Source organism: Natrix helvetica (assembly GCF_964273705.1).
Source record: "Natrix helvetica genome assembly, chromosome: 3".
NCBI lineage: Eukaryota > Metazoa > Chordata > Lepidosauria > Squamata > Natricidae > Natrix > Natrix helvetica.
In genome coordinates, this window is record NC_138549.1 from 41258336 (window position 1) to 41280351 (window position 22016).

General features: G+C 36.4%; 1 protein-coding gene across 1 annotated transcript in view; it reads left to right on the forward strand.

Annotated features, from left to right (window-relative positions):
* The window catches only part of LOC309389125 (uncharacterized protein), an 811977-nt gene that overhangs the window by 210661 nt on the left and 579300 nt on the right, over window positions 1-22016 (forward strand). The gene's annotated exons all lie outside the window — the stretch shown is intronic.

The following is a 22016-nucleotide window of genomic DNA, read 5'->3' on the forward strand; positions in this document are numbered from 1 at the left end:
CAAAAGAGTGAGTTTAAATCTCTGAACCATTTATGCAAGGTAATTTGATTGCCCCAAAAGAGAGGAAGGGGGGGGGGGGGTGAATGAAATTATTTTAACCTATTTGGGGCGATAATTATTGTTAGTATAGTAGCCTTTAGCAATAAAATAAAAAATGGGCATTTTTCATTTGGTAATAAAGTCATTATTGTTGACCTAAGACCCCAACGCAGATTTTATGAACTTTAAAACTTTAAGCAGTATTTAGCCCTGAATCACTGCCATGTTTTGTTTGGATTTTTAGATAAGACTTTATGAATCAAATTGCCAATTAGTTCAGTAGGGAAAAAGAACACGTTTTGAACAATATTTTATTAATGGAAATACATAATCTGGAAAGGGCACCTGCCATCTCTAATTTAATATCTAAATTCAAACACCAATATTTTAAAAAAGAGATAGAAAATTGGCATATAAAAATTCTCAATGGTTTACTGTGATTTTTTTAAAAACAGTTTTCCTTCTATTGCTCCAAGGTATATTTTGGGTTATTATTAACAGGAATCTGGATTTAGATCTCAAAGGAGCACTAGACCATATTTAAATAAAATATAAAATATAGTTTCTGGGGAGGGAATTAGCATATGTTTTCTAAATGTGAACTGCTGCATTTGATTAAAAATGACTATGGAGAACAAGATGCCAATGCCAAGGAAAACGTGTAAACTATTTTGAGGACCCAGTTAACTTGAAGCTTATGCTGGGTGATATTTATATATGGAGATTGTAAAGCTCTTGTGGTTTTCCAAACCCAAAGTGTATTCTCTTTCTTCTGTCCAAGTAAGACAAAGGAAATGGGTTCATGCTACACGTGTTCAATCTACCCTTCACTCTGTTGCAGCACATGGATTGATGAATAGTCTACAAGCAGGTGTTTGGGAGAACCTTTGCTCTCTGCCACAAAATGACACTCTTCATCCAGAAGTAAAAGCCATATCTAAAGTTTCCTATGTTCTTTCTTTTGGAATTTTTTCATGCTTTCCTATACACCTCAAACCCAGAATGGGGATTCATATAACTTGGTGTCATAAAAGCAGAAAAATAATCAGTGTGTAGAAAAATTATACACTGATCTGAATTATTTTATCATACTGTAAGACTATCCCCCAGGGACGTGCGGTCAGGGGAGGCAAGGGAGGCAGAGCCTCACCTCTCTTCATGAAATAATAGTATATACACACACTCACATACACACACATACACAATTTTGCCTTTCAGATTCAGTGATGTCTGCTGCACTTGCAGCCTCCTTGAATATCAATTATACCTAATAAACAGATTGGTTTGTTTATTAGCTGCAAAAGTCTGTATTATGCTTTCAGATGTCAAAATCAAATTGTCAAATTGTTTCAGTGATGCTTTTTGGAAAGTGGGTGTATAGTCGTGGACAAACATTTTGTCTGTGTGCAAAATTCTAAAAATCCAGTGGCCAGGATCCAAAGTATGATGTGAACCTTACCCAAAGGAAATGCAAATATAAGGTATTTTATTGGCAGCTTGCCAGATTGCACAAGAAATCTGTTCTGAAATAGAGAGCTTCATGAAATAGCAAGACTTGGAAGCAGCAGGGGAAAAGCAGGCATCCATTTTTAGGGGATGCCTTCAAGAGCACACATAGCATTATTATGGCCTCTCAGATATGATAAATGTTAAGCACTGTCATTCTTCTCAACTAAATTGCAGCTGAGATTACAGTTGAGATAAGGAAGCCTGGAAGGCAACACACTTGCATAAAGAAGCCAGAAAAATGGAATTCCTTAGCAGTAACTGAAGTAGTTTATTGCACAGTAAGTTTATAGCCTAAGGTGATGTTTCTCAACCTTGGAAACTTTAAGATGTGTGGACCTCAACTCCCAACATTTCTCAGCCAGTATGCTGGCTGGGGAATTCTGGAAGTGTACAGATCTTAAAGTTGACAAAGTTGACAAACAAAACCCATTGTAATCACATAAAAAAAGAAAATCAGTGGCAGGAACAATGAATCCTTGAACTAATACAAATCCGGTGTTGTATTTTTGGTTTTAATATTTTTTTATTTATGCAGATATAAATGAACCTGAAAAATATACAGGTTCATATAGCTGTTCACTGACAGGTATTAAGGCTGATCCTAGGGACATGAGTTCATTTTACTTCATTATACCACTCATCATGCTAACGTTGTTTTAAATTAGTCTTCTTTTGCGATCTTCTAAAATGTGATTCACTGTTTTAATATGGATATGTTGCTGCGGGTCTAGGCACTAAGAGCAAGGGCCCCAGACGACAAGAAGAAAGCCTATTTTTCCATGAAGTTGTTCCTGGGTTCAGTCCTCAGGCTCTTTTGATAGAATTTCTCATGCCATGTTAATTATACCTATTGGCTGAACTTGACCGGAGTCTTTGTAGTAAATCTCAAAGGGTAGGTGGGCCCATGGGATAATTCCCAAATAAGTGAATGTAGGACTGTAGTTTAAGTGATTTACAACATATGAGTACTTATCCTGAATGATGTTTATAGAATAAGCAGCACTGGACAGGTAGTATGCCAATACATTTAGCTACCCTAAGGGCAATGTTTTCTGTCCCTACTAATAATGTGCCGCTGTCGGATGTAAAATATGGGTTTGCCTCATAATGTCAAATAAGGGGTTCCCATTTTCCATAAGAGAGAGCAATCCCAGACAAAAGAATAAACAATTTGAGTAAATCATTGCACAAGCCAATAGGTGGGTTCAGAGAATGAAATTCTTTGCTTAATGCAAAACAGGACTTAAGAAGTTGAGCCAGATAAAGCAAAGTTTGAAGCAACCCAGTGAGTGGAGCCAAAAGTGTAATGAGCCTTAGCCACCTTTGTGTTTTACAGTGAACAATGTGGAGGAAAATTAAGCAGTCAGGAGGATTGTTAAATGAATATTATATGGATCAGTTTCTGATGTCTACATGCTTTAATGCTTATGAAGAAAGCCAAGGCCAAATCTTCTGGAATTCCTCAAGAGACAGTACATCCTGGTTTATTTTAGTTGCTAGACTACACCTGGCTTTGCATGAGCACAATTTTGCAATTAACTACTAAGCATTTCAGATTATGTGATGCATTTCCAAATGGTGAGATTCCAGTCTATTCATAATAAAGCCCTTACATTTTCCTTTCTTGCTATGTATAGATGCAATGTAGCCATAGGCATCTTTTCCTTTTTTTCTCTAGAGTATAAGTTGCTTTGTGTTTATCAAGTCTCTAATTAGTGCCATTCAGAATATAATCAACCAGAGTTTAACCCAAGGCTGCTTTTCTGAAAGGCAATGAACTGAAGAAGCTTCTTGGATGAGAAGTGAAACATTTTCAAAGAAAAAGCCCCAAGGAAGTCCAGTTGCCTTTTGGAAAAACACCTTTGGGACAACATGACCTGGGCGAATGAGAATCTCCATAGACTACTAGAGTTTGTTTCTGAAATACCATGTGTGTGTCTATGTGTCTGTCAATCTAGTTTTGAATTGCAGAAATGATTCGGGGTTGGTTTGTACAACTGCTTTAAGTGAAATTCTGTGAATTGTCAGGAGCTGCTGTGTCTTTCCAGGGGTTTGCTGCTATATGATCAGTCTGGAGTGTTTCTATATACATGACTTTGGAAACTCCCAAACTGAAGACTTGGGAGACGATGAGCCACTTTGGCATGTCTAGGAAAGACCTGCTGAGCATTAATACTCATCCACATTATCTGTAAAGCATAATTAAGAATAAAGCACTGACTTTATTGTAAGATTTGAGTACACTTAACTGTGGTTTGGATCCTGACTAGAATTATCTTCATTTTTACATGATAGTATATTTGAACATAAATTAGGTTTATGTAAATATTTAATATGCAGGGTGCATTGGATAAAGAAATGACAATGACAGTTTCATCCATGCCTCTTTATATTGTTCAGGTTTTAGCTGAAATTTCAATTGAAGCAACATAACATATATTTTCTTTCCTCTTTCATATACCTGCAAATTCACTATCAAGAAATTAGACTAAAGGACATTTCTTCTTATCTATATGTAAAGTTTTAAATAAAACCTTAAATAAATTTGAATTTTTGAGTAAAATCTACCCATATTCTAAACTGTAGGTGTTTGGGAGGGCTGTTTAGAGAAAATATTTTTTAAAATGAAAGGAAATCAGGAAAATACAACAGAAAAATAGCTGTATAATATATACATGTTTCAGATTTTTTATTTCCATTGCAGCATTCCCAAAGGCAGATTTCTGCCAAATATACATTTTGGCAAATCTGTGTAGTCTTAAATAATGGTCACATCTGCTAGGAAAATTTGGCTGCTGATAAGCAACACTATAGTAACCAAATAAATGTTAACATTAGTCAAAAGAGGGTTTTTTTATGTGGTCTGGAATTTAGCAAGTGTAGTCCTGGCCATAGCTAATTTTTTTGGGGGAGCGGGGGATATCCTGTGAGAAACAATTCTGCTTAATTATTAAAGATTCAGCCCATTTAATTATCAGGGTTGTTATTTTGGTATCTGCTATTTATTTCAAACTTCAATAAAATGAGTATATCACATTTGGAACATATTAACTAATTAATTATATTACAACTATACTCATGATAAGTTGTTACCAACTATTTTTTTTGATGGATGTTTTAAGAAATAGTGATCTAAAGCCAATCATTTTAATAGTTAATTTGGAATTTTGTATTATGTTAAACTATTTTAATTGTTTCATATTTGACGGAGTTATTGTATTTTGCCCTAATACTACCTGCAATAAACCCAGAAATATGAATCATACATAAACAATGGAAATGTCTGTACTGTCAGTTAGCTGGACATTTGATTTATAGGTTTAAATGAAGGCAGAAGTTCCTTCTTTACATTTTTCATGGATGCTATTGGAAACACTATAGTGTCCTGTTATAGTTTTCTATCTATTAAACTGTAGCACTTCTAAATATGACATGCTTCTATTAATTAATTAATTAAATTTAATGGCAGTTTGTTGATCCTTTACCTTTACCCAAGAAAAGCCTTTCTGGAAAATTGAACTTCATTCTGATATGTGAGCTGAAGAGTCCAGGAAGACTTGAGCATGGCTTGAAGATTGGTTCATATGGATTCCATTATTTGGAAACTCCTTATACAGAACGTTTCTGTCAAGAGTATATATGCTGATAGTATTTGGGTCAGATATGCAATCAATAAGAATAGTTTTCATAGCTGCATTTTTAGTTAAGAAAACCCCTAGTAACTGATAATAATAAACCATTAAAAAGTAACATGATCATGGTAATGAAATCACAACAAAAGGCTGCATGAAAAAGATGTGTGCTAGCCTTTGGCGAATAGCACAATTTCTAAGAAGATGAAAAAGTGATTCATATTGAAACTATGCCTTAAGCTATGTTATCAATCTGTATTTCCATTAGATCATTGAAAATTCAGCCTTCTGTTTTTAATCAATTAAATAAGAAGGCAAACAAAGAATAAAAAGAGGATACAGGATATCAGTTTTTTAATGTCTGCACCTTCCCCAAGAAGACAAGTTAGCAGTTGCTTTTTAGGGATAGTATTATTTTAAAGAAATCAAAGAAATCAAATTCAGAGAAGGACTGAATTTTCCAATATGCCTTTATAAGGTATTATTTTGTATATATTGCCCTGATGAGATATTTCATATATATGGCACTGATTTGAACTACATCAGGTTTAGTAATTTTGTGGACCAGTCATTAATATTCTATGCTAAGTGAATATTCCACTTTTTAAACTTATAAAACTGTCAATAATTAGGTTATATCAGTAGCCTTTCCCTCATTTCCTTTGCATGCTTTCTCATGATATATTAATGCATTAATTGACCCTTCATTCTGTTAGTTCAGCATAGTTGCGATGAATGATCATGCAGTAGTAATATAATGCACCTTTCCAACCAGGTGTACTAATATATAAATAATTGTAGAAATCCTGGAGTTCTGTTTGATCATGATAGGTAGGAGCTCAGAAATTCCAATATACCCAGAATTATCCAGAGTTTCTAGAAGGAAATAGGAATGCTCTGCAATCATGTTAACAATTTCATGATCAAAAGAGATCTTCAAAATTTCAGGAGTAGCTACGGTATGTCTTTGTTTTTTTCTCAGATTATGGAGTATTAAGATTCATTTATTTGTTCACAATATAGTACTGCTGTTCAACAAATATTTCTTGAGCTATTTTACATAGCAAAAAGATCCAGCAATTAAAATTTGCTGAAACAGCTTCTCTGTATTACGTTTCTAAAAATCAACTGCTCTCATCTGTTAACAAGATGTTCTTTGATCTTGTAGATCTCAAGTGGAGTAATTTCTGTTAGAATATCAGTGCTGGAAAAACAGCATGTGAACTAAAAAGATAATCCAAATAATCATCAATGTGAATCACAGTGAAGACTTTTGCATTAGTTCTGCTCTATCCATTATGGAACCTGGATAAGCTTCCTTTAAATCTTCTAATAAAAGTCAGCGCGTGGTCTGTTTACTCTAACAAAATTCAACATCAGGAATTTCAATTAAAGAATAATATGAATGTCAGGGTTTCAAGTAACACCCCCGACGATGGGATTTAGACACCAAATTTGTAATCTGTGTTTGAAAACTCAAACATAGGAAACTAAACATAAATTAAACCTCAGAGAGTATGGAGTATTATCAAAATGAATTATTGATTTTCAACAAATTTCATTTAAAAAAATGAACCAGTATATAAATTTCTCCTGAAGCATAAAATGGAAGCGGAAATCATGAAAGAACAAATGATAAAATGGGCACAGAACTTTGGCTATAATATTGAATTTGATAAATGGGAAAAAATTTGGGGAACAAACTTAAAAATGACACTATCAGTTGCATTAAAGGAAAATTAGTACAAAATGTTTTACAGATGGCACCTGGCACCAACAAGGTTAGTTAAAATCTCAACAAATACCTCCTCAAAATGCTGGAAATGTAAATCAATACATGGAACATGCTACCACTTATGTTGGACCTGTGAGGAGGATAAAATTTTTTGGAAAAGGATCAAAAAGTGGCTAGAGGTAATAACAGGTGTTAAAATAGTATGGAAACATGACGTTTTTTTATTAGGAATAATGACTGTGAAATATTAAAAAGAAATTCAGTATTTAATATTTCATATAATTACGGTGGCAAGGATTGCCTTTGTCCAGAAATGGAAAAACAAATTAATTCCAAGCGAATATGAAATAATAAGAAAGGTTATGGACTGTGCTGAAATGGACAAATTAATAAAAGAAATCCAGGGAAAAGAAGAAACAGAATACTACCAGATATGGGATAAATGGTATAGGTGGATGGAGGAAAGAAACAAGGATCAATGAAGGAAGACAACAAAGCCCAAAAATAGTAGTTACGGTAAGGAGAATTAACACACATATATGTATCCAAGTGGTTTAAACTTACTAGAGGTAATCAGCCAATATAGCAGACAGAGGAGTAAAGTAAGAGAGTTAAGAATGGTGAAATACAAATGAAATATAATAGAAGGGGAAACAATGTAAGGTGAGCGATATCGATTGGCAATTGCAATTAGAAAGAACAGGAAGCTCCTGTTCGTATAGTATTGTGTAAATGTGGTGTACGTCTAAGTTTTGTGTGTGTGTATTTTACATGTTTGTAAATAAATTTTAAAACTATTTCTAAAAAATGAACCCATTGTTGATTTTTTAAAAAAAAATTCATTACAGCATTTTGTAATATAGTCGACTAAGCACATTATATTGATTAAATTGTGAGTACCTAAAATGCATTTAAAGTTTAAATTGATAATATTAATAGAAACAAGTCTATAGCAAAATTTCAGGAATAAAACCCAATTTGGGGAAGAAGGGAAATCTGGAATCTGAATTTTCAAGAGTTTGCTGTAAAGTCTCAAGTTGTTCTTCCAGAACTCTATGCAATATTTTTGGAAATTTATACAGGCAGACACAGCTTTAGAGGTATTAGAAGACATGTCAAAAATATACATGAGTCTCCAGAGTAGATAATATCATAATGGCAATTGTGGAAAGATGTGATTTCATGATGTGTATTGCTATATCAACTTCTGGATGGTGTCTCTAAGATTTTAGATCATCTGCAGGAATAATTTAGATTCTTATGGAACATGGTGCCTTGCAAATGTACTTGGTTCAATTTCCATAACTGACTTTTGTTGGCTAGGACTACAGGGGGTTGAAGTTAACACATATGGAAAATATCAAGCTGGACAAGGCTGAACTAGGAGCTAGCTGTGTCTCTAATGCTATTGTAAAACTTTTCTTGTAAATGGTTGTTTTGATGATAGCAAAAACTTTTTGAACTATGATGGTCATGAAAAATTAATTCCTGGTAAATTGCAGCTAAAACTCCAAGACTGTGGAAGGGTGTGTGTCTGTATATGTGTATTAGTAAGAAGTGTTGGTTAACAGTCAATTGAGAAAGAAAAAAAGTCATAATTTTGAATATGAAAGTGCCTCTATGTTGAAAAAAATGAAAAAAATGTTATTTCTTAGGTCTCCCTGGATGAACTCTGATTTGATTTGAACAGGGATTTAAAGAGGGCACATTTCTATTTGAGTTTGGGTTTCACAATTCAGGGGGCAAATTGATTGATTTGAACTGCTTCAAGATTTAATATGAATTAATGAAGTAGCATAAAGGTTGCAGTTGTTTCATAGGATGAAAGTGGAAAGAATGGTAAACTCTACAGAGGACATGACCACTGCTGAGTTTCAATCAGTATATACCAGAAGGTACTGCAATAAGTTATTTAAATATAAGTAGTCCTTGATTTACGATCATAATTGATTCCAAAATTCATGTTACTAAGTGAGATATTTGTTATGTGAGTTTTGCCCCAGTTTACAACTTTTCTTGTCACATTTGTTAACTGAATCACTGCAGTTGTTAAATTAGTAACATGGTTGTTAAGTGAATTTGGTTTCCCTGTTGACTTTGCTGGTCAGAAAGTTGCCAAAGGTGATCACATGACCCCAGGATACTGCAACCCTCAGAAATGTGAGTCAGTTCTCAAGCATCCAAATATAAATCATATAAATCAATCAGACTGATGCTGCAACAGTTGAAAAATGGTAATAAGACACTGTTTTCAATGGTAACCTCAGTCACTAAGTGAACTGTTGTAAGTAGAGGACTGCCTATTCATTTCATACTTTTTAAAATACATGTAGCAAGAATAAGGAAATTTCAGACCAACAGCTTTTGTATTATCCAGCAAATAACCCAAATTGTGCTGATTAAACCAAGGCAGAGAATGTCCTACTTCAACTGAAAAATATTTTTTTTCAGAAACTAGTACCTTTCTACCCTGTTTTCAGGAATGTTAGCAACAGCAATAGCACTTAGGCTTACAATATATAACACCCTAATGCTTTACAGCACTCTCTAGGCAGTTTACAATGTGTTATTTGCTCATTGCCTCCAACAAACTGGGGCCTCATTTTACCAATCTTGGAAAGATGGAAGGCTGAGTCAACCCTGAGTCCTGTCAGGATCAAACTCTAGGTTGTGGGCAGAGCTTGCCTGTGGTACTGCTCTTTAACCTCTGTTCCACCAGGGTTCCTGTTGGGCTTAGAATGCCCATTGATCGAACACATTAGCTCAATTCATGGAGTCCTGCTGATGTAGTGACCTAATGTCTGAGGCTGTTCATGTCTTGGTTGACTTTGGATCAATTCTAATAGAACTGAGTGACTGTGGCTCTTTGGACCCCTAGGGTTGGGGATGTTACTGTTGTTGATCTTGGATGGGGCTGCACTTCCCTATTCAAGACAGATATACAATTTGGAGGTCCTTCTGGATCCATAGCTACTGTTTGAAGAGCAGATGGCAGTTGTGGCTGAGAGTGCTTGCCTGAATTATTAGGTTTGAAGTTCAAATTTATTTATTCATTCATATTTATTTATTTAAAACATTTATCTTATAAGCAGCTCTTGGCAGCCCCCAATCAAAATCCAATAAATTTCAATAAAAGGCAGCTAGAATGCTGCTATGCAAATATGCACACAGAGACACATCGATAAATCTAGGGTAGTGAGGCCCTGTCTAATTGCAGGTGTGGTAATTCAGAAATTCAACCCAGAGACAAATAGAGGCTCAAGGAAATGGAAGCAGCAGTAGCAACAGAAACAGCAGGGTAGAAATAATCCATAACTATCTAGGAATCAAATGCCAAGGATCAAATGCCAATCAGTCTGAATTGAGGAGTTGAGGATCAAAGAAAGCAAAGCATAGGAACAAAGATCTGAGGTGGGCAGTTGCTCTTGGCTGTTTTTCAAGTAGTCCAGATGCAAATGTGGCTCAGATACAGGTGTTGGCATCTTTGCAGGGTATTCCAAAGTTGCTTTCAGAATTTGAGGTTGGGCATTTTGCCATCTTTGTCCCCTGGTTTCTCTCACGTCTTCTCCACCTGATTATCTGTGAATCAGTCCCAGGTGGTTGGTTGCTGGCTGGCTCCTCAGGCAGGTGATATGCTGGATTAGGTCCCTAAATGACATTCAGGCTATTCATTCTTAAATCAATGAATGTTTAGACCCAAAGTGCTCCTAGATAAAACTGATGATACCACACGGGATACACAGGACACGGGAGGTGCTGGAGCCTTGCTGGTGGGGGGAGACGAGGCAACACCGAGAAAACTTAGATCACAAAAGTGAATTAGAAAAATAATGCAATTGCTAATACAGAGAATTTTTCTGTTTGATATAAAATAGATTGAAATTACTTGAAGATATAAGGTAAAAATATGCTGTCAAAATATTGCTAAGTAGTAATTACTTAATGTATTAATAAGTGAAAGTTATGAGAATTGGGGGGAGTGCCATTTCCTGCATAATGTAGCTGTCAAAATTTGTAACCTTATCCATTATCCCCTTTCCTGAATTTTTTTTGTAAAACCAATAAACATTTCTGTTTGAAAGAATGTTTAGACCATTATTAATACTCTTCAACTTGTATTCTATAATGCAGTGATTAAGTGTAAAATTAATCCTTATTTAGTTATTACAATTGGCAACTCTATCATTAAGCAAAGTGATTATGACCAGGACTCTGCTCATGATTTTACATCCAGTTTTTCTTTGCTTCACTGCTATAACTGTGAATAGTCACTAAATGGCTGTTGTTAACAAGATCTATCTATACAACACACACACACAACTATCTGTACAATACCCAGACATAAGGCAAGCTTCTATATAAGCATGCATGGTGTACTGTATACTATATGCAGCTGTATACTCTATGTAGACTGTCAAGAGTTGAGCTGAATCTCCAACTGTGTTGGCAGGACATGACAGAAATGTAACTTTCTGTTAGCACAAGAGAGAAAAATATTAAGACTTGTTCAGGTCATATGAAGGATGAGAGCTAAGAAAGGGGATATAACCTAATGCAATATTTTATTATCTCCAAATAATTTTTAAAGGTACAGAAATTAATGATAAAACATATTTGCCAGATAGTCATGTCTATGTCATAGAAGCTGTCAAACCATTTATTATCTCCTCGGTGTTCTTCATAGGTAGAAGTTTTCCTCTGCAATTTTGAAGGACTGGAGATCAGTATTTAAGACCTCAATCAATCTGCATGAATTTAATCATTTATTAAAGCCATCCCAAATAGTGACCATCACAACATCTTGTAATAATGAATTTCACAGATTATGTATTGTGTGAAGAAATATGGCTTTTTCATGTCTTTTTTGTTTCTTGATTGTCTTGCCTACCTGCTAATCTATTTCTAACATTGGCCTTATCCCTTACAATATTGTCTGAGATATCTACATGTTTTCAAAGTGGAAGCTGTTCAGCACCTATTGGTTTTCCTCCAGGGATCAGTTTAACAGCTGCTTTATTATCTTTTATGCACCAATATTTTAGATCAAGCAGACCCATCTCTCTTGCATAGATTTAGATTTTCCTAAAAAGTTTCCCAGTAGCTAACAAATTTAAAATATTCCTCCTGGTACTACCAACTCATCTACATCTTGAGAACTATGAACAATGGCTGAACGGAAAAATTCTTGAGTGATAGCGTTTCTAAGAGTGCTACTTTGGCAGCCCTCAATTTTATCCTACAGTCTACCTACAAACTAACGTGGGTTCCAAGACTGTCTTCTTATTATCTCATGAGATATTACCTTATGTGAAAGTTTACTGAATCAAAACCACTCTTTCAAAGCTTTGTACTTGCCTGGTGTCTTAGCTTTCTTTGTTCACGCTGATGACATGAATTAAATGCTGTCTGTTCTCAATTCTAAGATTTTATTATTAGCCTCATTTACTTCTCCCCGTCTTTCCATTCTTTTGTTTGCTGCTGATGAATGCAGCTATTCCTGAAGGAAAGAGGGAGAATAATAAAATTACACAGAATAGTATCTCGGTTAAGAATATCAATAGTGTGATGGGAAGATTGGATTGGGCCACCAGTGTGGCTCCTGATCACCAAAATATTATTTCACCTTTGCTTTAACCAGGCTGGGTCTCAGGTTATGGCTTTTCTCATTTCAGACCAAGGCTTAGCTCCATTAAATCTAAGGCACATAAATCATCAATGTATGGTTTCAGTTGTGTTCTGGGATTGTTTCCATTACTAATGCAACCCCTCTCTTTACAAATACAAACAAATAGATGGGCCACAATAGGGGATACCAGATAAATCATTTACACAATGGCTGTCTGTACTTCATTAGTGAAACCTGTTCTGCATTGGAAAAGATGAATCCAAACAATTCTCAATAAAGTGTTCCACGGAGAGCTGATGCTTCTGCACTCCACCCAGTTAGTGAGAAACAGACATTGTTGCCAGGATTCACGGATGTATTTCACCGCTGAAGCATGACTTTATTATTCTTCCATCTTCCGTCAAGAAGATTACAACCAGATAATTGATACCGGAGCACCACACATTTAGCAAGTTTCTAGTTAATGACGATATGGACAAATGCCCAGCTGGAGAATTAAGTTGGAAAAATTAACTTTATGGCCTGCTTTTTGGCTACAACTTGACACAGCTGAACTATTGCCCCCCAACCCTCTAAAAAACAAACGGCTTAAGGGTTTTGAAGGCAAGACAAGACATACCAAACAGACTGGATGCATGGTTTTAACTTTTTTACTGCTCTGCTTCTTAGAGAAGGCCAGATGGAAATCCAGCACTAGAAGTCGTTCAGTTTCTCCAGAGTCGTAAGGCAGATTGCAGTACCATTGTTCTCATAAAAGGCAAATGAATTAACTTTTAGTGGAAGGCAATTTAAAGAAATGTTATATTGTTCAGGCCAGGTTTCTGTTAATGTTAGTGTCATGCAATTTGTGGACAAGTTTCTCTTTTGGCATTGTGTGGTCTGATATCATTACTTATAGAAGCATTTCTTTGATTTCAGGCTTCATTTAGGTATCCTGATTATCCCAATACGGCTAGCAACCAGTCCCTAGAGTAAATTTTAGCCAAGCTGTTCATGCTATTTGTATCTATTCTTTCTCATAAAAGGTCTCCTTCTCCCTAAAGTAACTTTATCCATTTCAAACCATAATCCATTAATCATTCTCCAAATCTGGGCTGTCCATATCCTAAAACTGTTTCTTATCCAGATCTCTAGTGTTGATCTTCAAATTATATGTGAAATTATAAAGAGAAAGTATATAACATTATGAATCTGGCATTGGATCCTGATGTCTCCTAATTCCCTGCCTGTCTGCTTTTGTTTAAAATAAAAATGAAAAGCAAATAATGCATTTTTAAAAAATCATGATTAATACAGTATATAAACTGCAGGTAGTGTCCCATCAGAGCTACTTTATTGGAGAGATGGGTAGCGTATAAATTTAATAAATAAGTAAATAACTAAAAATAATTCATTATGCTTTAATTGTTTCACATTCAAGCTTTTCCTTTTAGGTAGAGAAACCCTTATATATTGGAAAATTTTGCAGGCACATCCCAGCTCTTTTGCCTACAAAATATTTTATTGTATGAGCATTAAGGAGGAGATTGGATTGTTGTCTGAATAAAAACTTAGTCATACCTAGAAATAATAGATACCTAAATGTCATAATGATTGAAAGCAGGATCTAAACCAGTTATTATATTAAGGAAAGTCTGCCCATTGTTTAAGTGATGCTTTAAAAAAAGTGTGACAAGGAACTTTGAGGAACTGATGGAAATCTTTTGAAGCCTAAGTAAGACAATCAGTTTAAATTGCTGCTTTGAGCAATACATGTTGAAACTCATCTGCAGTTTGAACAATTACCTGTCTTAATTGAAGTACACATGAATCCAAAGGGAAAATTCTAAAACATCTGGCCCCATTTGTCCTTAAATGATCTTCTACTTGATGTGGTTGAAAAAAATAGAGCAAAAAAAATAATCAGAAGGTTTAAAAAGGTAACTGTATCAAGCAAATAAGTTTCATATCATGTCAGACACCATTAAAAGTCTGTTTTGTTAAAAGCACTAACAATCTCTCCTGTCACAATAATCCAATTAAAGAAAAACATTAAGATGTTGGAAGAAAAAAAATCTGGTTCATTTCTTCCAGCCGGGATGATGGGATTGGCACTGATGAACAAAATGAGCAGATGGGAAGTGAGGGAAGTTGTATTTTAGAAGCCAGAGACTGCAGTGATAACAGCATTGGGTTCCAGGTCAGTTGGTGAGTAGGATGATTTTTATATCCTTCTAGAATTTTGTGATTGAAATATCTGATGGGGTATTTGATTAGTTTAATAATGTGTCTTTTTGTATTTTGATTGTCCCCTATCTGGTTTTTTGGGTGCTGGATGTCTAGCCTTGGGGAAGGGAGGAGAACGTAAATAGTGGGGTTTTGTGTTTACCTAGTTTAATCCTGTCAATTCAGTCTGCCTCAGTCTGAAGCATGGAAGCTGCTTCTTGTTACATTCTTGTGGCTGAATAGTAAGCCGCTGGTTAGAATGGTTTGCACCAATATGACTGAGCCCATACCCTGGTTTTCGCGGATAAAAAGACAAAAAGGTTCATGGTAGTTTGGGAGACCTAGTGCAGGAACTGAAGTTAATGTTTGTTTTATTTTCTGAAAAATCTGAGCTAATGACTTTGTCCATGAAATGGGATCTGGCATGTCTTTGGCTGTCAGCTGGATTAGGGGTTTCTTTAGTTCCCCAAACGAGGAGATCCAGGGCAGCAAAACCCCAGGACCCCTGTAAGAGCTTTGACTTGCCGCTTTGTCTGTGTAGGGATTTCATACCCAAGTTAGTCTTAACCCATCCTGGGGCTAATTTATGGGTCCCTGGAATGATGATATAGCCCAAAGAAGTCACTTCCTGTTGTTAAGTATTGTAATTTTGTCAGTGAGACTTTGTGCGCCTTCTTGGCTTGGGAGAAGAGTAGGTGATGAGTGTCAATTTGGCAGTGTTCTTTGGATTCTGAGGCCAACAGCAAGTTAGCTGGACTAGGGTTGATTTTCAGAGTAGCACAATAGAGAGTAGGTCTGCCTTCAGGATTTGGGAGAAAAACGTGGGTGACTCCATATAGCATTGGGGAAGACGAATCCAGGTATATTGCTGATCCTCCCAAGTGAAAGCAAACAGGTACTGGGAGCTGGGATCAATTGGAATGCTAAAGAAAGCTGCACAAAGATCCATCACAGTGAAATAGGTGGCCAGCACTTTTGTAACTATAGTGGCTGGGTTCGGCACTACTGGAATCATCGGTATTACAGAGTTATTAATTATTATGTAAATCATGCATGAAATGAAAAATTGGGTTGCCATCTGGGTTGGGTCATGGCCAGATGGGTAATACCCAGATGGATATTACATGGGGAGGTACTCTTGCAGAGAACTCCCTGTTCTAAGTATGCTTTTATTAGTTTCCTGATTGGCTTAACTGCCTTGGCTTGGATTTTATATTAAGAGATGCATGGAGGTGGCCTGGCTTTAACTTGGGTGCCAGGCCACCTCCATGCATTTAACTTTGACTGGGTGGCTCCCTTCAGTAAACCCACTTTAAGGGAGGTACAGCCCCACAGGGAGGGAGACAAGTCCCTTAGGACTAGATGCAGCTGACTTTCTTCTGTGTCTAAGTTCTTCTACCTATAGTGAGTGTGAGAAGGAGTTCACCTTCAGGTTGTTCCTCAGGGGAATGGCAATGCCAGTGAAGGTATCTTGAAATTCTGCTGGCTCCTTTTCTCAAACTGCACCCCTGGAGTCATTCTGGGTATCCCCTAGACCTCTGTGTGGCAGGAGGCTCTCTTGGAAATGGGGCTAGGGGAGTGTTTCTGTAGACTTGAAATCTTGAGGGGTTTTCCTTACACTCTTATTTAAAATGTCTCTCTCTGCTGCACTTGTAGCACTGCCGGCATCTCATTTCAGGCCATCCCTCTACCTCACATCACCAGTATCTCAGGCACCTGTCAAAAGGCAGATGGCTCAGCTGCCTCCTATTACTGTGTAGGGCTGCAAATGCTTGCAATTCTCCATTCTCCTTTCCCCCTCCTTCCCTCCCCCCTCTCTCTTTTCTTTCTTTTTCTCAGTTTCTTCCTTTGGTCAAGGACAAAGTTCACAATCCTGCACATCTCCAAAGTGGACACTCCATAGGCTCCAGTTCCAGTTTGTCTTCCTCTGCTGCTTCAGGCTCCGATGGGGGGCATGACACTCAAGTTGGAGCTTCCCATCTCTCTCTAATTCTGATCCTGAGTCTCACTTGTGGCCAGACTTCTCTACAAGCTTGCCGCCCCATCTGTCAGTTTGCCAACAAAAAAAAGAGGTCTGGGAAGACTCTGGTTCCCTCTCAGATTAAAAGCACCTCCTTCCAAGGGAACACTCTGCCTATCAGTTTTCAGATAAAAAATGGGTCTGGGGGGACCTCTGCTTTCCCTGCAGTAGTACAGGCATATCCTTCCACAACCTGCCTCGTGGTTTTCAGACCCAGTAGAGTCTGAGAGGACCTTTGCTTCCTTTAGCAGTAGTATGGGCACCTATTTTTTTGAATAGATTTTGCTCAGAATAACTTCTGATAGGGACCCAGAAACTATCCCCCACTATCCTTTCTTATTTACTCACTCAGTTGCCACTCCTTGCAGAAAGACCTACACTCTGGACAAGCTCCTTTGCTTTCCAGAACCTGTCAGGCATGGTCCTATGGGACTAGTAATGGGTCTGGATGCAGATGGGAATGGTACAGAGGGTGCAGGATCCAGCTGCATCTGGGAAGGGGGAGCTCTTTCACTCACACACATTTACATCCTTCCACTCCCCTGGGGTTTCCAAATGATTTTAAATTAGTGATACTCACCTCCTTTCTGGGTAGTCATCACTGCAAAAACTCAAATGCTCCTTTTACTTACCTTTTACCACCCAGACAGGATCTGGGAACCTCACCCACAGACAAAAGGAGTCTGTTGCCAGTGGGGTGGTAACTTACCTGGGTCCAGTCCATGGGCTGGTTTAAGTGAGAGTCCCTTTGTGGTTGCCAAATTATTTGAAGAAAAAAAAACCCAATTCATTCCTTCCAGCTGGGACAATGGGATCAGTTCTGATGAACAAAATGAGAAGACAGGAAGCAAGCTGCTGAGAACCATACACTGCAGTGAAAACAGCATTGGGTTCCAGGTCAGTTGGCAGCTTGGAAGGGTGAGTAGGATGATTTTTATATCCCTTTGGACTTTTGTGATTGAGATGCCTGATGTGGCATTTGATTAGTTTAATAATGTGTCTTTTCATATTTTGATTGTCCCTATCTGGTTTTCTGGGTGGTGGATGGGGTCAAGTCTAGCCTTGGGTAAGTGAGGAGAATGTAAATCTAGTTGGTTTTGTGTTTACCTAGTTTACTTCTGTCAATTCAGCCTGCCTCAGTCTAAAGTTCGGAAGCTGCTTCTTGTTACATTCTTGCAGTTTTTGTTTCCCATCAATTTATACAATGTATTCCTTTGCAGGTTGCTCTTATTGGTTTGCCTGAGGCTATTTTGCTTGGCTGGAAGGCAGAGTTTTTTCTTATCCTTTATCAATGGTTCTTTCTTTTTCCTGGGGTCATGGAATTGGGGGTGTGTGCCTTATAATTCTTTCTACAAAGATTACAAACATAATCTTAGAAGCAACCTGAAAATTAAATAAATTGAAGTATCTCCGTAGTATTTAATTAAACATAGTGTTAAATTGTTTAATATACCTTAAGTTTAAAAGAAAAGAATGGTTTTTTAATAACATTAGATAATGGAATTAAGGGTATTTTTTGATAGAGATTTGTGCAATTTTGGTGTAAATGAACATATCCATAAAGTTGTTAGTTTTGCATTCAAATAATGTCAGATTTAAAAGTCAAGATTTTTCCAGGGTAATACATCCTGTTTCTCTTTTTATTTTTTTTGTGAGAGAATTTTATATAGATAGATATAGATATAGATAATATAGATGATATAGATATAGATATAGATATATAGACAGACAGAGACAGAGACAGACTGAGTCACAGAGACAGAGAGATTATAGGCACAAAATATGAGAGTAACCACCTTGAACCACCTTGTGATACCAATTAGGAATGGTACTAATTTGATTGATCATAGGTACTCTCATAAATACCATATCACTGAAGGATGAAAAGAATTGAAGAGTTTTCTGCCTGATTCATCTATGCAGCTCATCTTTAAGGATATAACTCTTAAATATGCCAGTTAGTATTGTTTGAAGAAGCTTAGTCTCATATTTGCTATTGAAGACACAATGCTTGCATTAACTAATGTTTCATTTTATTGGCAGGGCATTTCTTCTGTAAATACCATAAAGATATCCCTACCAGAAATTGTCACCACATTTCATAATTGATTGATAATTAAAACTCTGACCTTCAGAGTAAAAGCCGCCATTTCTTCACTTTGGTGAAGTGTGGCTAAAATGGTGAGCTTGTCGATCAGAAGGTTGGCAGTTCAGAGGTTTGAATCCCTAGTGCCACATAATGGAGTGAGCTCCCGTTACTTGTCCCAGCTTCTACCAGTTCGAAAGCACATAAAAAATGCAAGTAGAAAAATAGGCACCACTTTGGTGGGAAGATAATAGTGCTCCATGTGCCTTCAACGTTTAGTCACATGACCACAGAGACGTCTTTGGACAGCGCTGGCTCTTCGGCTTAGAAACAGAAATGAGCACCGCCCCTAGAGTTGGAAACAACTAGCACACGTGTGCGGAGGAACCTTTATCTTTACCTATGTGAAAAAAAATATATGTGTGTGTACTAATAAATGTATAAACATGCCTTCCAAAAATGATCTCCAGGACCTGAGAGGAGGAAAGTGTTGGGCCATCCTAAAACAAGTGAGAACTATCTGCAGAGTACATACATAGTACATATGTTGGTTAACCAGATAAAATGAAAGATTTCCTCTATACTTAAGCTATTATTTTACTGGCGTTGCCTATGATATACAGTGAGCAAAATCAATGTGAATGCAATTAAGATATACTATTGGTTAGCCCACATCCCATTTTAGAAATAATTAAGCAGTTTCAATGTGATGCAATTTTAATAAACAACAGACGAGCTTAATACATATCAGAAACTATTACTTGGAAGGCATTCATAAAATGTCTATGAAGTTTACCTACTTTGGGTAACTTATATAATCATTAGACTTTGTGACACATTTGATTGTTAAACCAATCATCCTAGTCTGAAACATATGTTTAACAGATTTTTTTATGTCCCAGCTCCAGATATCCAGTGGAATTCTGCCCTGGGAATTATGAAAATTGAAATCTGATATTTCTAGAAAGCACCAAGAACGAAGATTTGATTGAGCAGATATACCTGAAAAATCACTTGCATTCAGAAAGTTCATTTTCTGTGAAAAAAAACATTACTCCACTCTCATTTTAACAATGAGAAATTAATAAAACAATGATTGCTTGTTATTTTAAAACGTAATAAAAAACTTGGCTAGCAGATACAATTATGCAATATGGTAGTACATGTATAGTCCAAAAATCAATTTTAATCAATACATTTTGAAAACCAGTAACACAGAGAAACAAGAACATGAAATTGATGAATAAAATCTCAATAAAATTGCAATAAAATTGAGAATAAAAATCTCATTTATTATAATCATAGCTTAAGGATATACTATTGCTAAAAATAGGAAATATCTTGTGCAGATATTCAACCTGCTTTTTGAAAGTGAGAAATTCACATCCTTTTCAACTTATATTTTTCTGCCAGATGTTCAGCTTGTTCTCCATACTGAATACTACTATTACTACAATAAACTAACACAAACTTATTTTAAAAACATTTATTATTCTTTATGAAACTTTCAGCAGTCTTCCTGTGAAAAGTTGGAAAGAGCCCTGGGGTTCCCTAAAGTTTTTTCTTTAATCTGACACTCCTGGGTTAGAGATGGAAATTAATGAGGAAAGAAGCATCCTAAAACTAAGCAGAAATTTCCTGACAGTTAGAACAATTAATTCAGTGAAACAACTTGTCTCCAGAAGTTGTTTGTGCTCCAACACTGGAGGTTTCTAACTATGTTATTCTGCTATTCTGCAAATGTACAAGAATTTTCAGAATTTGCACATTTGAAACAAAGCCAAAGCAATAGAAGCATTAGTATTTTTTCCCCGAATGAAATTCCATATTTTAAAATAAAATTATAGAGGACTTCTCTTCATCGTGGGCTGTTAAGTATGAACAAAGTTCAAAAGAATCCCTTCATGTTAATGTCTCACTTACTAAAACTGGTTTGTTTACTTTTATTGGACTTGAAATGTTAAAGCTCATCCAGTTACTATACAATTCATGCCAAAATACACACCCAACTTTCATTATGAAAAATTGTCAGACCAAATTAAACAGATTTTTTTAAAAAAAAGGTGCTAAAGAGCGAACCATTCTAAAACTTGGCACACCCATAGAAGCAGTCTTTCAACAGACAATATTGCTTGATGCGTGTTGTTTTCAACCAGAAATCTATAATATGTCGCAATTATGTCTTCCCTATTACACTGCCCTCTAAATCATTACAAATCTGATGAAATTGCTTAAGGTATTCTGCTCTCCATGTAGTGGATATACAAGATTGAGGCTCGACAAATTAGGGGGTTGCAAGAGCAACTGAATTGGTTGCTACTGAGCTTAGTGCCCAATGCTAGCATTTTTGCTAGTCCACTCAAATTACCTTGAATACTATATCTATCTGCTCATGCTCTTCTTTACCCATTTAAATAATGACATCTCAATCAGGGATGGGTTGCTGCCAGTGTTACTGCTGGTTCGCAACCTGTGTGTGCTGTTCAGTGTAAATTGTTCTGCGTGCATGCACAGAACAATTTATAATGAACTGCGCATGCGCAGTCACTAAAATTCAAAATGGCGACGCCCAAGTGGCAGTGACGGAACAGGTTCAGGGAGACCCAGGCTTGAATTCCACTACTGGCTCAGCCAAACTGGCCTGAACTGGCAGCAACCCACCTCTGATCTCAATACATATGCAGTGTATTGGAAGTGAGCCATATTTTCAGTTATGTACCAACAAACTATATGATCATTTTTCCTCCCTAACAGTTTCCTGCAAGTGCAGGGCCCACTTATTTTTGGTACAACTGAGTGTGCTCTATTTCAATATTATCCTATTTTTAATTTACGTTCTGTTTCGCTCACTTTTATACATTAATCTGTGATATAAAATAACACCAATCTCAAAATAAATTCAAATACTAGAGAATATTACAAATTCCTTTGAGTGACTGGGTTCCATTCTACATTAGCTTGAAGATGTAAGACAAGACAAGACATGCTGGCTAGTTATTTTAAGAACTGTAGTTCTGACTTTCTTGGAATCTGCCATTTTTTAAATTAAAGGCTTAAAACAACCGAACACTTCAAGCAAAAGGTACATGAGTGGTGCCTGGCAATAAACTACACAACCATAGCCACTACCCAGTGACGTGCGGTGAGGTTTATGACTGGTGAGG